The sequence below is a fragment of the Megascapheus bottae genome, unplaced genomic scaffold (genome assembly GCF_031878675.1).
Source record: "Megascapheus bottae isolate mThoBot1 unplaced genomic scaffold, mThoBot2.hap1 HAP1_SCAFFOLD_40, whole genome shotgun sequence".
In the NCBI taxonomy this organism is placed as follows: Eukaryota; Metazoa; Chordata; class Mammalia; order Rodentia; family Geomyidae; genus Megascapheus; species Megascapheus bottae.
Window position 1 is genome coordinate 1,969,729 of NW_028327715.1, and position 15,813 is coordinate 1,985,541.

The 15,813-nt window shown below is 42.9% G+C and overlaps 1 long non-coding RNA gene across 1 annotated transcript in view; it reads left to right on the forward strand.

Annotated features, from left to right (window-relative positions):
* Positions 1-14,434, forward strand: part of LOC150039308 (uncharacterized) — a 38,550-nt gene extending 24,116 nt beyond the window's left edge. The window contains exon 3 of the long non-coding RNA XR_016534382.1: positions 14,118-14,434. This is a non-coding gene — a long non-coding RNA (uncharacterized LOC150039308). The remainder of the gene's footprint in view (positions 1-14,117) is intronic.
* The last annotated feature ends 1,379 nt before the right edge of the window (positions 14,435-15,813 follow it).

Here is a 15,813-nt window from a genome sequence, read left to right on the forward strand (position 1 = left end):
GAAGAAGATGGGTGAAAACCAGCTGGTTGCCACGAAATAGCTCTTGAAGCTGCAGCAGTGATCTCTCAAACTTGCCCAGGAATTCTGTTCTTTTTGGTTCTTTCCATCTTCTTGTTAACTGAAGATAAGAGCTTCATACCCTTTGCAAACCAAGTTCAATTTGCACTGCAATCCTCAGTTCTCAGCCTTCTGGGCAGCTAGAATTACAAGTCAGAGCCAATAATGCCCTGCTTAAACCTCTCTTGATTTAGACGTTCATTCTCAGGTTTTTGTTTCATGAGTGGAAAATGGACTCAAAACATCTAGCATTAGAACACCATGTGTTGACCTAGTAACACATGTATCAAGCACTAAAAAGCTTTCACAGATTTGCCTAGCCTATTCCAATAAACTAGGGACTGCCTATCACATATTTATATTGTCCTAATACTTGTGCATGTGTGCCAGTGCTGAGACTTGAACTCAGGTCCTGGGCATTGTTCATGAGCTTTTTCCACAAGGCTAGTACATGATCACTTTAGCCATTGTTCCACATCCAGCTCTTAGAGAGTTACTTGCAGATAAGAATCTCTCAGACTTTCTTGCCCTTATGGCTTTGAACCACTGATGCACAGATCTCAGTTTCCTGAGTAGCTAGGATAACAAGCCTGACCTACCAGCACGCGGCTAATAGTTTTGAACCTAAAGGCTAAAAGCAAATTATCCTCAAAATGCAGAATGTGATTTTATTTTTCTATTTCAAACAAATGAGATCAGATACATTCTTGGGGTTAATGATGATCAGTAATAGTTTATGATCGTTTTTGGACAAAGTAGGACTATAATTATCTCTCAGTTACTTATAAAACACAATCATTTATAGAGTTCTAGAGCCTCACAACTGTAATCCTAAATACTCTGGAGGCTGAGTTCTGAGGATAGTAGTTCAAAGCCAACCTCAGCAGAAAAAGGTAGCAGATTCCCAATCCAAGTACAAAGAAACAGAATTGAGGGGGGTCCTCAAGGGGTGGACAACGAATATTGAGTGAAAAAGCCAAACAAAAGGCCCAGTCCCTAAATTGATGCTATAGTAAATGATTAAAAGAGGAGGATGGAGAAAGCAGAAGGAGGAACAGGAATGGGAGGAGAAGAGGAGAAAAGAAAGGACGGAGAGAAAGAGGCTGCTTTACCCAAATCTCCTTTCATGCTGAAATAGTTCAGAAAAAGAGCAAGAGGCCTCTGCTGTGACTCAGCATTGTCCAGAGAAACAGTCCTTGCCATCTTCATGGACTTTGGATACAATCTTTATATTCTCACTTGTATTTTGGTGCAGTCCTGGGATGAAGGCAGGGCCTTGGCACTGTCCCTGAGCCACTTCACTTTCAAGACTATAGCTCTACCACTTGAGCCACAGTGTCTTCGTGAGTTTTTCTGAATAGATTTTTGGATATAAGTTTTCACAGTGACTATTTTGCCCAAGCTGGCTTTGGACAATAATCCTCAAACTATCCTACAACCTGCTCATATGTGTAAAGTTTCTCACTTGTATTTTGCACATTTCGTGGTAAACTTTGATCATATCTAAAAAAAGACCCTACTATAAAGTGTCTAAATGCCAGTCTCACATCTATTTAAACTATTAAACTATACACACTAAGGAGATATAATTAACTTGTAAAATACAGAGAGGATTGGGTGTTACAAGCTGTACCCCTACAATTAAACACTTTAAAGGCAGCATATGTAGGCAAAGACAGTTGTCTCTAAAGAATATCTGTAGTGGAAGTGGGATTGTGGCACAAGGGAAAAGGCAGTAACCTTGACCTGAAGAGCTCAGGGACAACACCCATGCTCAGAGTTCAAGCTCCATGACCTACCAAGAAAATGTCTATAGTAAGGGAATAACTCATTGAGGTCAAGGCATCACATTATACATTTTATAGCAGATAAGTAGTCATAGATGTAGTAATGATAACTAAGAGCTATTTAAGTAGTATGTGTGTGTGTGTATGTCTGTGTGAGTATATGTATGTGTGTGTGTGTGTCTTCCGTGCTACAGTTCAGAGCAACTCCTCATACTTGCTTACATGTGGATATGCCTAGATTTCTCCTCATGAGTTATTTTGGGAGGTGGTAGTGCTGGCACTTGAACTCAGAGCCTTTCCCACGTTCTTGCCTGTTTTGCTCAAAGCTGGCACACTCTAAGCGCAGCACACCTTCATTTCCAGCTTCTTTTCTGATTAATTGAAGAGAATGATGGGATTCCTGCCTGGGCTGACTTCCGTGTATTACACACGGAAGTCAGCCTCCTGAGTAGCTAGGATTACAGGCCTGAGCACCAGTACCTGACCACTTAATGCATTTCCTGAAGTAAATAAAAATACCATATGCAGCACAAATGATACCTCCAACTGAAAACAAAACTTAAAATCAAGAGGGAGGGATCCAAGTTCCGAGCAGAAAAGGAGGTAAAAAGTAAAAGGGAAGAGGGGCCGGGAGTTTGGCCTAGTGGTTAAAGTGCTTGCCTAGCATGCACGAAGACCCGGGTTCGATTCCTCGGTACCACATATATAGAAAAAAGCCAGAAGTGGTGCTGAGGCTCAAGTGGTAGAGCTCTACCCTTGAGAAAGTCCAAGGACAGTGCTCAGGCCCTGAGCTCCAGCCCAGGACTGGAAAAAAAAAAACAAAAACAAAGAAGTAAAAGGGAAGAAAATGTGACCCGGTGTGACTATCATGTAGTGAGTTCTTACTGGAAGAGGTATGATTGGGGCGCTTCTTTTGTGTCTGAGACACAGAAGCTTTGTCTTTGCATCATGTCACTGAAGTATAAACATCAGTACCTGCTGGCTTCATGAATGAATAAACGAGACACCAGAAGTTTGTTTCTCATCTTTATGAAGTATAGAAAATTTAAAGTTTAGCCCAGTAGCTCATGCCTGCCATCTCAGCTCCATCAGAAACTGAGATTGAGAGGATGGTTGTAGACCATAGGCCATGCAAGTTACTGAGGCTCCATCTCAACAGAGAAATCCAGCCGTGGCGCCATGCTCCTATCATCTGTGGCAGAGTATGAAATAGGAGAGTCATTGTCCACATACACCTTGGGCAAAAACCAAAACCCTGTCTTAAAATAACTGGTGCAATTAAATACATGTAGCAGTAGAAAATAAAGTACAAAATACAACTGAAGTTTCAGTGAATGATAGAACAATATACATAATAGATTTTAAAATACATGCTTTCTGCAAAAATTTAGAAATTCTAACATTTCCTCATTAGAAAAATTTATTTTCTTCTTTTTGTTGTTCATTGTGGGTCATGGGGCTTGAAGTTGGCTTGGGCACTGTCCCTGAGCTCTTCATCTCAAGGCTACCACCCTACCCTTGGGCCAAGCCTCACTTCCCCTTATCTAGAAGTTAATTTGAGATAGAGTCTTAGGTCCTTTTGTCCCAGGCTGGCTTTGAACCAGATCCTCAGATCTCAGCCTCCTGACTAGCTAGTATTCCAGCCATGAGCCACTCTGCCTGGCTTAGAAAACTTTTCTGAAGTTCAGGATGATCTTTTGGGAATGCTCTTTCCAATTTTATTTGTCTACCTACTGTTCAAAGAAAATAAAATAGAGATAAATTGAGCATCAGACATGCACACTTTAATTCCATTTCTGCTCTCATACCAACTCTCCATTATTTGAATTATATTCAGTTTTGAAAGTATCATCATTTTCATTCATGTAGATTGAATACTTTTTCTGTACTTTTGTTTTTTAATTCCTCAATGTGGTAAATATTAGCATTTTCTTCACACTCCATCCACCTCAAAAGGGGCTGAGATTAAAAGCATGTTCCAACATACCCAACTAACTTCCTTCCTTCCTTCCTCCATCTCTCACTACCTCTCTTTCTTCTTTCCTTCCCTCCTGTTCACCTTCCTTCCCCTTTCCCTCCACCCTCCCTCCCCACCTCTCTGTTTCATATTTTTCTTTTGAGACCAGGTCTGAGGGATAGCCTAGTTGGCCTTGAATTCCAGATCCTTCTGTCTCATCCTCCTACGAGCTGCTGACAGATAAGCTTCACCATACCAGAGCTATACTAACTCTTTCCTACCATAGTTTAGTTTTATTCCTTTTTCTAGAACTCCATATAAATGTAACAATGCACAAAGCACTCTTCCATATGAAACTTCTTTCATTCTGAAAAAAATACATTTAAACTATTACATGAACCCTTTGCATTCTTTTTGTCTTTTGGAATAGTACCTCATTACATTTTATTCATTCATTCTATTCATTGACATCAGGTGTGTTTGTACTTTTAGGCTGTGAAACCTACAACTGTTACAGATATTCTCTCTTTTTCCTGTTTACGGTTGTGTCTTCTTTTTGGTATGCTTAGAGTGAGTGAACTCAGAGGCTTGTGCTTGCCAGGGAAGGTTTAGGGTTGATTAATTTTTAACCAGTTGAAACATACCTCTGGCTAGCTTTGGTTATTGTTCAGATAGGTCCTTCCTTTATCCCAGGCCATCCTGGACCTCTAGCCACCTACTTTGGCTTCTTCCAGAACTGGGATGACAGGCATGAGTCACCATGCCCAGCTATTTATTGTTGAGATGAGGGCTTGCAAGCACTTGGCTTGGTCTGGCCCTGGACAGAGATACTCTCAATTCCAGCCTCCTGAGTAGCTAGAATTAGAGGTGTGAGCCACTGATCCTGGGCTACACAGTCCATAGAAGTCTTGGTTTAGAATAATACTTGCATTTTCTCAGGGAAAAATTCTGGAAAATCATTACTAGCTCATAATGTTAATTTTATGAAAATGTCAGATTTTCCCAACATTACATCCAAAGTGATGTATGATGTTCCAATTGCTCTATTCCTTGGTGATCCCATGTGGTTTTGGCTTTTTAAATTTTATCTCTCCTACTAGAAGTGTAGTGATTTGGGTATCACATTTTAATTGATGATGGCATATATTTATTTTACACTTAATACTGAGCTTCATAAAAATGGAGGCAATCCAATGAAGCCCAGTATATATAGCATATACAGTATGAATATGATATAAAGCTAATTAGGCTTAGTAGTGTGGGGAATTGGTAACATCTGTATGTGTGTGTCTGTGTAGAGTAAGGCTAGAAATCTGAGGCTCAAATGCTTGGCATTTGATTATGACTGGTTTTGTATCACAACACTGGAGCATCCACTTTCTTGCTTTTTACTGGTTAAGTAAAGATAGTGGTCTCTTGTATTTACCTGTCTTGGGTAGCTATGAACCCTAAACCTCTGAGTCTCCTGTGTATCTAGGATTATACCTATGAGCTACTGGCATCCAGGTCTATCAGCATGTGATTTCTTTCTTTTATTAATTTCACCCAAATGTCAAAGGAAAATATATCACTTACAATTAGGACTACTCAGATAAGATACAGGAGGTCAACACATGGGTAACTTTAGTAATCCTTATCAAGCTTCTGTATGATTTATATCATTTATATGAGTACTACATAATTTGCTCCTTTTAGCTCTAATTTTGGAAACATTTTAGTCACTTATAAACAAATTGATTCCTACTCTTAAGATTTGTGTTTGTTTATTTTGTTTGGCTTTGGTGGGGTTTTTTTGTTTTTGTTTTTTGCCAGTCATGGGGCTTGAACATGATGGCTTTCTCAAGGCCTTCTCTCCACCACCTAAGCCACAATACCACTTCTGGTTTTTACTATGTATGTGGTACCTATGAATCAAACCCAGGCCTTCGTGCATGGTGGCCAAGCACTCTACCACAAGGCCAAACTTCTGGATCTCTTTCTCTTGGTTTTATAAATTGTTAGCTATTTCAGGACAGGGTCTATTGAGGGTTAATTCTCCCCTGCTTACAGAAAACCTTTCTGATGTCCTCTGTTTTGTAAGGTTATCACTCGCCTGCCGTATGTGTGAATAACAGGTAGTTGCCTGTCGTGCCTTTGTGTATTTCTACCTCAATGCCAAGCCCTTTTCTGAACACATTTGAGTCCTCATATGCTAGGCATAAATTGGTAAACAGGGGAGGGTGGGATATGAGGCCTTGGGTTCCTTGACTGGAAACCTCCTTGCTCTGCTCTTTGGGTAGGGGATGTGCTTGGGAGCTTTGGGAGAATGTCCTGTCTTCCCAGTCACGCTGCTCCCTTCCACACATGGTAGGACTAGGCAAAGTTCAGTTCCTCAGGGCCCCTCAGGCCTATGGCCTTCCTTGTCCTATGTGAGGTGCAGAACCCCACATGGGTCCCCCTGGCCCTGGCCCCGGAGTGGGGGCCGTGGTAGCCAGGGTACTGCTCTACCACCTGAGCACCCGCTTGCCTGCTTTCCTTCCTTCTTGCTTGCTCATCTTTCTTAATTTTTCTCCAAAGACTAGGTCACAGGCCCTGAGTTTAAGGACCAATAACCACACACACACACACACACACACACACACACACACACACACGCACACACACACAGTGGCCAGGAGCATGCTGGATTCCTGTGATGTCTCAGATGTCCAGAACATGTGGCCCAGGGAGCACGGCACCTCCACTGCATAGAGGACCAATTTGTACCCCTCTGGTCACCTTGGACTCCTGCCCGATTTTGGCCATGTGCTCACTCATGTCCCCAGGTGAGACCTAGGTTTCCCCTAGAAAAAGGCTAAAATACCAGATGTATAGGCTTGGATGTCCGAAGCTTATAATTAATAAACAGGCAGCAAATGCACCTGTAATCCTTGCTTCTTGAAAAGCTGAGATCTGAACACTGGAATTCCAAGTCAACTTTGGCAATTATATCAATAAAAACTCATCTCTCCGATTACCCATCAGAAAACAGTAAGTGGTGCTGTGACAGAAAGTGGTACAGCACTAGCCTTGTTTGAAAAAGCTCAGGAACAGGGTTCAGGCCTTGAGTTCAAGGCTGTTTTGACCATAAAGATATGAAGGTAGAACAGGGGGTAATAATGTGAAAATACTAACATAATGAATAGGATGGGAAAATACTAGAATAATGAATATATTATGAAAATACTAGATGAATATGATGTGAAAATACTAATATAATGAATATGATTAGAATGAAAAACAATGGGATGAAATATAGCTAAACTACTTCTAGAAGTATATTGTTAATGCCAACTTGTATCTAAAGGCATATGGCCATAAGAGATAAAACCACTAGAACAGGGAATGTGGCAGTAACGATGGAAATGGCCAGCATCCAGGCACACGGGATAGAGTAATTGCAAATGGCTAAGAACCAGACACCTTGCCATAGGTCAAAAGGTAAGAACCCATCACACCCCTGGGCACAACTAATTGAAAAGAGACTTTTCTGGGCCCTAACCAAGCAAAATAAACAAGAAGGAGTTTGGGCCAGAGAGGAACAGCCAATGCCCAATATAACCAAAAGACCAAAAATGAGGGTCAGCAATTTTTCTGGCCTTAACCAAGACTGTGGTTTGAGGATCTTTGCTCTACTGGAGCTACTCTTGGGCCGAGAGGACTGATGAGGACTGATGGGGCCCCAGAGCTCACACCATGACAGGACTGGGAACTGCATCTACCAACTGACTGGCAGGCCCTGTTTGACTTAGAAACTAAGAGATGTCAGAGTGGTGGGTCCAGCATGTGCACTGGATAGGCAGGCTAGAATTAGGCAAGTTAGGACTAGAATACAGGAACTGGGTTAATTCTGCTAAGCTATGTTAAATCAATAAACTGTTGGTGAATTATGTCCCCTTCTCAAGAGAAAGGCCCATAAAAAAACAGAAACAAAACCAGAAAATCATCAGAAGATGGTTGCTCGTGCCTGTAGTCATAGCTACTCAGTAGGCTGAAGACTGGGATTGCAATTTGAGGCAGGCCAAGCAAAAAAGCCTCTGAGACTCTGATATCCAATTGACCAGAAACAAAGCAGGAAATTGCTGTGGGTCAGGGTGTAGAGTGCCAGCCTTGAGTGTAAATAGGTAAGGGAGAACATGAGGCCCTGAGTTCAAATACCAGGCCTTGGGCAAAAAATAAAATAGAATACAAAACAGCCTTTTAATTGCCTGTAATATCTACCTTACTGTTGTCTCTGGGTTCCTTCCTTTACTGCTCAGCCACTAGTAGTCCAGTTTGCTTGTAGTAGCTTTAGGGTATGGTGTTGAGAAGATGGTACCTTACCCGTTATTTCTTAGCTTCAGATGCTCCCAACTTTCCCTGTTGCTCGGTGCTCAGAGAGCCCTCCTCCAATCCAGGGCCTAGGAGAGACCTAGACCACAAGACCATAACCGCAAACATTTAACACAGCTTCCCTGGGTTAATAAACAAGAATAGGCTCTGGCCCAGAGCCATTTGTGAGCACAGGTATCTCTGAGCTAGCCAGACAGAGACTTGGACTAGAAACAATGGAGCCCAAGGATTCTGGCAGATTTTAAAGCTCTGGAGGGGGAAGGGAAAAGAAAACCCACTTCTACTGAAGGAAGCTGAGTGACGAGGGAGGGAATGCAGAGAGGTCATAAAGCTACACGTTATAGGCAATTGAACAGCTATAAATTTTTTAAATTCAATTTACATTCTTTCATTTTTCTTACTGATCATAGAAAGATGATATGCAGAGGGATTATGTCAACAGTCAGGTCATGTGTATATTGATGTTGAAACAGTGGCATCCATTTCCTCACTATCTCCTAGTTTTTTCCTCTATCCCCACCCACAAGTTTTTGGTTTTTGCCAGTCCTGAGGCTTGCCCTCAGGGTCTGAGCTTTGTCCCTGAGCCTCTCTGTGCTCAAGGCTAGTATTCTACACTTGAGCCACAGCATCACTTCCAGCTTTTCCTGAATTGTTATTGGAGATAAGAGTTTACAGACTTTCTTGCCAATGATGGCTTTGAATCATGATCCTCAGATCTCAGCCTCCTGAGAAGCCAGGATTATAGTTTAGATCCACTGGTGCCCAGCTCCCACCTACAAGATTTGGAGATTATTTTCAATATAATATCCAGAGAATACCACTGCTGCATTTCTCCCACCATTCCTCCCCCCATTCTTCCAAGGATATAGAATGAGAACACCGGATGAAAAGAAAGGGGAATAAAAAATGTGAGAGGCCAGTAGTTCACGCCTGTTATCTCAGCTGCACAGGAGACTGAGGACTGCAGTTCCAAGTCTGCTAAAGCTGGAAAACCTTTCAGTTTCTCACATCTAATTAAACACTAGAAAATTGGAAGTAGCATTATGACTCAAAGTGGTGGGATGCCTGCCTTGAATGAAAAGCTTAGACAGAGGGCCCAGGCCTTGAGGTCAATCATGCTGACATACGAGAAAAAAAAAGAGAGAAAGAGGAAAGGAAAAAAAAAAAAACAGCCTCGTCTCTTTTTCCTGGTGATCAGTTTGCTATTATTTTTTATGAAATCTTTGTGTGTGGTATGTGTGTGTGTGTCGGTGTGTGTGTTTGTGTGTGTGTGTGTGTGTGTGTGTGCCTCCATATGTGCATATGTTCATGACTGTGTGTGTTCGTACTAGGGTTTTAAGCAGAGCCTTATGCTCTCCCTTAACTATTTCTACTTGAAGCAGAAAACTGATAAGCCAAAGCTCCACTTCTGTCTTTTTTCCTGGAAGACTGGAGATAAGGTTCTCTTGGATTTGATTGCCCAGGCTGGCTCTGGATCTTGATTCTCACATCTCAGCTTCCTGTGTAGCTAAATTACAGGCGTGAGCCACCTTGTGCTGGACTAATTGAAAGTCCTTGTTATGTTCTTTTTTTTTTTTGCCAGTCCTGGGCTTGAGCTCAGGGCCTGAGCACTGTCCTTGGACTTTCTCAAGGCTAGAGCTCTACCACTTGAGCCTCAGCACCACTTCTGGCTTTTTTTTAATGTATGTGGTACCAAAGAATCGAACCCGGGTCTTCATGCATGCAAGGCAAGCACTTTAACCACTAGGCCAAACTCCCGGCCCCCCTTGTTATCTTCTGGATTAATGAAAGGAAGAACCATATGGGCCCAGGTTTGAAATCAGAAACCCAGTCTGAAACTGTCTGCACCATTATTGTACCTGAAACTGGGACTTTAGACTCCAGCCATCAAATCAAGGAGCCCTACGCACAATAGGTCCAGCCACTCTTCTAGAGAAGCCAAATAAAGTGATATGGTGAAGTGTGGGTAAAGGATATTTAGTTTATAGCAGGCTTAGGAAGATAGCACTACTTCTTCAGCTGTCTTCAGAGGTACAGATATGGATTTTAGGTTAAATAGGGAGGCTTAGGGGAAGGCAGGGAGAAGAGCTTGCATACAAAAAATAGTCCCAAATCCCACGGTGGCCTGGTTGACCACTAGTGAGCTCAGACATTGTCCCTAGAAGAATTCCAGAGAAGCTGTTATCACTTATTACAGGAACAAAACAGGGACCAAATTATCTCCTGAGATTTGGGCCATTGGTTTTCAGCTGCTAAGACGCATCTTAAGGCTGTTGTTTCCACACAGGATGCTTCTTAGGGAGTCTTTATTTCCTCCTGGTGCCCAAAGGTGATTGTGAAAGAATGCAGCACAGAAGAGTTCAGATCCAGATAGGAGGCCATTCCGTGAATTCACAAAGCCTGGCAAAAACATCTACAAGGTTGCATCTTACATACCAAGATGTGCTTTGGATCTAGTAAATCTGTTCCCTGTTCACTTGGATTTAGAGTTTGTGACTGAGTGGCACTGGGGACAACTGAGACCACATGGAGGCTAGGACAGTTATTGGCCCACAGGCTCTGGAACAGAGAGGGACAGCAGCCTCCACATCCAATCCCAAGAATCACACACATGCTCCCTGCAGTGTCTCTAGAATCTTCCAAAGACAGACCTTCAATACCTAGCATTTTGCCCTATGCTAAGGGGGTCCCCCTCTACTTTGGGCAAAGAAAACACAGCACCTGAGCACCGCACAGGGATCTGCCAGACCCACACACAGCTGACCTCTGCCTCCTGTCACTACCCTCCTCTCCATCATCCTTTTAGAGAGCATTTATAAAAATTTTTATTGCTTTTATAAAGCTGAGATACAAAGGTGTTAAGTTGCAAAAGTAGCTAGGATTATAGGCAAGACACATAGTACTTGTCTTGCTCTCTCCCTATTTATGATTTTGCTAATACTGAGGCTTGAACTCAGGCCTTTGGCATTGTTCTTTTGCTTTATCTTTCAAGGGGAGTGTGCTTTAGTACTTGTGCCACAGTTCTACATGTGGTTTTTTGTGGTTAATGACATATAAGTCTCGTGGACTGGTATTTCTACCTGAATCAGCTTCCAACCACAATCCTCAGATCTCAGCCCCCTGTGTAGTTAGGATTATTGATCCCTGGCACCCGGGAGAGCAAATATTGTCAGTGTAGCATGGATGAGCAGAAGGGAGAGCACCTCTTTCTCCCCTGGGCTGTTGTGTGGCCACCCCGGGAAGGTAGGCTAATGTGTGGTGTTCACCCGATGCCAGGGCAGCGGACTGCCCTGACTGCAGAAGCAGGGGGGCTTCTAGACAGTACATTTTGGCTACTGCACGTGGGAGTAGGTACTTCTGGCATGAAGAAGGTGGTGGCCTTGGCTGACGTTGCACACACAGTGGGGCTCATGAGGAACATCCCAGAGGATGATCCCACCCCAGTGTCCTCAGTGTTCAGGGGACACCCCACAAGAGGGTGTGCAGCAACAGAAACCCATAGCTCAATCAAGAGCCTGGTCAGGAAGCCACAGAGACAGGACTTCAGAGAAGCAAAGCTGTGAGTGCCTACGTGGCAGTGCCCCCTGGGTTGGAACTTCCCTCCTCTGAGCCTCAGTTTCCAAATGTCCAATATGAATTTCCCCGTTGCCACATTGTAGTCTTTCTGAGGAAAACTACATGAGGTAGTCCTTGTTAAAACTTCAGACAGCCAGGTCATTGTGTCTCTTGTCACTAATCCTAGCTACTCAGGAGGCTGAGATATGAGGACTGTGATTGAAAGCTGGTACCGAGTCAGTGAGACTCTTATCTCCAAGAAACAACCAAAAATCTACAAGTGGATTTGTGGCTCTAGGCACAAAGAACAAAACGAACCAAAAAAATATAAGTTTAATGCCCGCGCCCTGAGTTCAAGTCCCAGGACAGTCTCACAGGCAAATACAAACACACACACACACACACACACACACACACACACACACACACACACACACCCCAAAACATAACAAAAATTAAATAAAGCACAACACTCCTCACTACTATAATTGCCTACCACTAGTCCTCCTGCTATCCAGCTCCTCTGACTTTGGCCTCTCTCCAACCCCAATACCTGTGACAGGAGCTCCCATTCCAACTGCCAACTTTGGCTCTTTGCAGCTGGCCAGACAGGCAAGACCATGGGAGACAAGTAACGTAAGAAGACTGTGTTAACAGCACAGTAATCAAAGTAAGTCTAGTTCTTGGAATTAGCACATGAATCAAATCTTATTCTATCAATTGCATGCATTCTATGCAATATTGTGTGAATAAACTGGTGGTTTGTGGTGCCTGTGTGCGAGAGTACGTGTGTGTGTGTGTGTGTGTGTGTGTGTGTGTGTGTGTGTGTGTGTGTGTGTGTGATGATACTGGGTTTGAACTCACGGATTGTGTGCTGTTGCTTAGCTATTTTGTGCAAGGCTGATGCTCTATCACTTAAGCACAGGTCTACTTTTGATTTTTTTATGTGGTTTACTGCAGAAAAAGTTTGATGGATTTCCCTGCCTTGATTGGCTTTGAACCTTGATCCTCTCAGCTCCACATACTAACTAGCCAGGATTATAGGTGTCAGGTACTGGGGCTCAGATTTGGTCAGATGTTAGTAAATGCCAATCATGACTTTACCAAAGGCCAGTAGGAGTCTAAACGTGATACTTATGGGAAGGTTGTCTGAAAAGGACATTTCCAAGAAGTATTTGTGTGTGTATGTGTGCCTGGTGCTGGGGATCAAACCTAAGACCCAGCACTTGCTAAGCAGAGGCTGTGTCAGTGTACCACTGGGAAGCCTAAGTTAATATTGAAGTTGTATGAACTTCAGCAAAAAGGTATTTTTTAGCAGGCCCCACCGGAAGGTCACTCTGAACTAACTCTAAACCAGCAGAGATAGCAGTTTCAAAGAAAGTAATAAATTACAGCCTACTCCCAGTGATTTGAGGCCCCAGGATAAAATAACCATCGAAACATCCTGTGATAACCATTGAGATACCCTGGCCAGCTGCCCTTCAACTGCCCTGCAGCTCGGCACATATCCCCTAGCACTAGCCAATCAATTAATAATACATCAACCCTGTGAGCTAACCCTATAGAAACCGTGTACAACAGGAAGTCAGGCCTCTCAATTCAGACCTGCTGTGTCAGTGTCGGTCTTGAGTCCAGGCTCGAGCTTGCAATAAGGACTCTTGTGCTCTTACATTGGATTCAGCTCCTTGGAGGAGACCCTGAAATCTGGACCATGTCTTCAGAATGAACAATTCAATTTTCAACAGAATTAACTTAGGTTTGGTCTACAGTCTAGACAGTAGCCATAAACCTAGAGTATCTTGCTATCTAATAGCTTCACTTGTGTCTAAGTATACTGTGCAAATAGGAGTAGCAGCTAACATAACGAGCACTTGCTTGAGCCAACAGTTTCAAGGGCCTTGCAAATGGAATAGGATCTGTTACTGTCAACTGTTTATAGGAGAATTAGGGGCCCAGTGAATTTGACTGAGAGAGGCCAGCAGGGAAGACTGAGATCAAACATGGCAGTCTAGTTCCAGATCACAGGCTATTAACCACCACCCTGGTTTAGTTCTAGGTATATTTTATATTTTAAGTTTTTGTGTGTGTTTGTGCTGGTACTGGATGAATGTATTTTCCTTTAGCTGTTTTTGCTCAATGCTGGTGCTGTATGACGTGAGTCACAGCTTTCCTATCGCCCTTTCATGGTTTATTGGCAGTCAGGCTCTCAGGGTCGTCTCTCCGGGCTGGCTGTCCACTGTGGTCTTCATAGCTGAGCCCACTGAGCAGCGGCCAGGAATCATGATATATTTTCGTGTCCCTCAGCTCAGTTCTTTGGGCTGCTGTATAAATTACTGTTTTTGTCATTTCACCTAACGAGAAACTTGTACAGAATTTAATTTTAAACAACAAATTTTCCCTCCTGAGTCCAGGTGCATCAGCTCCGGTGGGTTTGTGGTTCAGATAGACATGGCCGAGTCCAAGAACCACACTACACACAACAGTCCAGGAAATGGCACAGAAATGGCGTCAGGACACCCAGATCACAAAGATACGCATCTCTGAAGGGGAGGACCCCAAGTTCCTGAGGAACATGCGTGTTGCTAAGAAGCACAACAAGAAGGGCTTTAAGAAGATGAAGGCCAACGATGCCAAGGCCATGAGAACGTGGCCCAAGGCCATCAGACCCTGAGAAGCCCAAAGCAACAAACACAAGTTCCACAGCAGGCTACCAGCAAGCTCCAGCAACTTGCCTACATAGCCCACCCCAAGCTTGGGAATCACATGCATTCCTACATTTCCAAAGGTCTTAGGCTCACCTGGCCCAAGGCCAGGGCCCAGGCCTTGGCTAGGGCACAATCCAAGGCCCAGACTCCAGCTGCAATGCCAGCTAAGGCCCAGGCCCCAGCTCCTAAGGGTGCTCAGGCCACAGCCTCCTAAGGGTGCGCTGACTCCAGCCTCTAAGCTGGAGGGCTCTGTGAAGGCCCCACAGAGAAGACCTTTGTCTGCCAGTGTGATGACAGGTGAACTGCTGTGGCTCCCTGGCTGCCATCTAGAGGGTGGGGTGTGGCCTGTGTCAATTCTACCAATAAACCTGAGGCAGGAAGACAAAAGTAAATCAATGAATAAATAAATAAATAAATAAATAAATAAATAAATAATGTTTTTTTTTGCCAGTCCTGGGGCTTGAACTTAGTGCCTGAGCACTGTCTCTGAGCTTCTTTTTACTCAAGGTTAGCTCTCTGCAACTTCCCAGCTTTTTGCATGTATGTGTGATACTGGGAATTCCAACCCAGGGCTTTACATGCTAGGCAAGCACTCTACAATTAAGCCACCTTCCCAGCCCACAATTTTAATTTTATACTGTAGTCCATGACAACAATTTAGAAATAAAATATGTTTTGTAGTTAATTATGTCATTTAAGTTCCTTTCTGCAGTTAGCAACAGAAGACAAATTTAAACACACACACACACACACACACACACACACGTACACACACAATTTCTTAAGATACTTAGCAGAAATGGAGGAAGACATTTCTAGTGGAAATTTATGTGAAAAATTCAATAATATCATTTCTGATTGGCCTTTTTGATTCTCTTGGTTTTTGCTCCACAGCTGTCCATCATTATGGTACCAAGTGAATAAGAAAAAATAGAGAAAGCTATTCCCTTACTGGCATGCTATCCAAGGTATTAGATTACTATGTTGGGTGTAAATCCTGAATTTGTTACTTTACTAATTTTTTGATATATCTAATTGTCCAAACTTCTAATTTCCCAGGAAAATAGAAGTAATGATAGCACTTGAATTATGAGGACTAAATGAATTTACTATTGAAGAGCTTCTAGGCACTGGATTTATTATGATTGGGCTCCATAAATGTTACTATTTTTAGAATTATCATGAATAACTCTCTAAAGTAGCTACCGAAGTATACTAATAACTTTGCTCTTCTATGATATTGAAAAGTCTATTTTCCTTTTTAAAATTTGTGTGTGCACGTGTGTATATATATGTATGTGTGTGTGTGTGAGAGAGAGAGAGAGAGAGAGAGAGCAAAAGAGAGAGAAAGAGAGGGAGAGAGAGAGAAAGAGAGAGAGAGAGAAGGAGACAGAGAGAGACA